We start from the raw sequence: 2,634 nt of genomic DNA on the forward strand, positions 1-2,634 counted from the left end.
ACGAGCAGAATCCACAGGGAATGTCATTTATCTTGAGTTATAGATTGGTTAGTGACTTCTACGTCTTGCGATGCACAACTGGTATACAGATTTGAGCAAAAACGCACACACAGGTATTGTCAGCAATCCATTTCTCAGAATTTGGTCGTATTATCTTTTTCCTTTACAAAGTGCTATACAGCTGAAACAACTGACACGGCAAAAAAATTGAAGCATCTGTTGAAGCTTTTTAGTTTCTTCTGGGATCCTTTGCATAAATTAAAAGACCGTTTATGGGAAGGTATCGTGTGAATTACAGACTCCTACTCACACGGGTGACTGTTCAGTCCAAGCAGTCTGGCTCACGTGCTGCCAGGGCTGTGCAGAAGATGTTTTGGTTTTCATGTGGAGCTGGGGAACTAACCAGTAGACAGAACTGGGAGCAAAACACAGCAGGTTTTTGTCTGTAAAAACAGGTTTTCCAATGGGACTAAACACCCTGAAGTAATCTGCTGCAGCGGGCACTCTGGTGACAGTACCTTCTACAAACCTAAACTCTGCTGGTGCATCTACGCACAGGCAAACCCACCCACAAAGCAAGTGAATTACTTTTGCGTTTTTGGAAGTCCTTTCTGCCCCTGTGCATCTCCCCCCCCAGGACGAGCTGCACTGTCCCCGCTGGCTGCTCCTCAGCCTCCTGTGGTCCAGGGCTGAACCTTGGACACTGTGTTACAGAGGTGCACCCTTAGTCTTTCCCACTGAACATCTGGTCCTGCTTGCTGTTACTCTCCTCCATCCAAATTTTGCAAATGTCCTTAAGTATTTTGGAGTACTTGTCGCTGCGCGGAAGGGACAAGCACCTTGATGAATAACACCATGTGCAGCGGAGCAGCGGAAATGGCCAGTAGATGAGTTTCAGTGGGGAGGACAGAAGCAATCGGGATGAGGAATTGGAGGGGTGGGAGGCCTGCAGATGCGCACCGGCCCCTGCCGAATAGCCGGGATAGCCGATTGCCCATGGACGAACCGGGAGAGGTTTCTAGGACAACTGCTGGGCTTTGGGAGCAGGGAAAGAATGGAGCCAAATCTTCAAGTCAGATGAGGAGAAAATGAGTAACATCTGCTGAGACGTGTGAAAGAGCCATTTGTGCTCACTGCAACCCGAAGCGTTTCTCGAGCAGCCACCGCCGGCGTGGGCCGGGCTCCCTGTCCCCACATACACGCGCCACAGCTCCGGACACTGCCCTGTGCTTCACCGGTGCATCCCGCAAGGCCTGGGCACCCACACGGGGACTTTGCTTCACCTCTGCGTATTGGTAGAGAAAAACCTCTGTCCTGTCCGGAGGCCGCAGAGAGGGGAGGTCCTGGGGATGCCGCTGCTGCACATTTATTAGTTATATTCATGGGTCATAAATAAGAGGTTTCTGCCATTCTTTCCCTCCTGCCATCTGACACCATGGGTGCACCGAGCTGCCCGTCCTCTGCATCTCCCCGGGGCAGCCCTCGCCCCGCTGATGCTAAGGGGGAATTTCCCCTTCACTTTGCCGGGGCAAATAACTCTCCCTGCTTCCCTTGCCGGCCCCTCTGCTCTTTTACCGGATCAGCTTTTTGTCTCTAATGAGGCTATTTTCTGCGATCCAGAATGTAGTTGGAAACGTTCGAGTCGGAGGTAGTGAACAGTCCAGAAGGTTTGCACCTGGGGTAGCTAATCAGCGGCCGCTTCAGAGCGCTGAAATTAGGAAAGTGCACAAAAGAGGCAGCAATTTCGAAAATGAGGATGAGCGGCCCTAAATTTCTAAGAGCAATTATGTTTTCACAGCTGTGCTGGTTGCCCCAAATGCATAGAAATCAAGTCAAAACCAAACTCCTTTAGCTCAAAGAAAATTAACCTTCATATTTAAACTCAATGAGAAGTAAATTTGCTTTCCCTTCAAATGGATAATATAGTCTTGAAAAGACCTAGTGGCAAGTTACGTTGTAATTGCATTCTTTGAATTAAAGTTTGCCAGTCCAAACAAAATAAATAGAAACACAGGCAGGGCAATAGATATATTATACTTGGAATAAAATTTGGCCTTGGTAGATTGTTTTCATGCTGAAGCTATGCCAAAGTTAATCTACTGTAATTGCGTCTATCGCCAGCTTCTAGTATAAATAAAGGAGGCAACCCGAGAGCTGTTAATGTAATTCTTTCGTTAAAATCTTGTTGCCACCATGGAAGAACTTGGCCAGATCTCGTTTCTCAGGGATCAGACCGAGAGTTACTGAATTACTCAATAACCGTAAATTTTGCTTTGAAGGCGGCCAGCGAACGTTTCCCCGCAGCTCCCACCCCGCCACTGCTAAGAAAGATATGTGGGGAGGAGGAACGCAGGAGCGGTCCTCCTTTTTACCTGCGGGGAGTGTTTGGGATGGGCAATGGGTGCTGATGGGGATGAAGCTGCCCGTGCCAGGGTTTGCTCTGAGGGGCTTGTGGGGGGCTGAGGGGGCCCTGGAACCCCTCGAGCAGAGGCGTGCTGTGGATGCAGCTCCTCTGCACCAGGGTTTAGGCTGGGAGCTGGGTTTAATTCGAGCTCTTCCTTTACCCTGACAGCATCCTTTTGGCTAGCGGATATTGGGGATTAGTAGGTATTTCTGATAGAAAAAGCTCTCTAC

Source organism: Charadrius vociferus, unplaced genomic scaffold, assembly GCF_000708025.1.
Source record: "Charadrius vociferus isolate BGI_N301 unplaced genomic scaffold, ASM70802v2 scaffold370, whole genome shotgun sequence".
Taxonomy (NCBI): Eukaryota; Metazoa; Chordata; class Aves; order Charadriiformes; family Charadriidae; genus Charadrius; species Charadrius vociferus.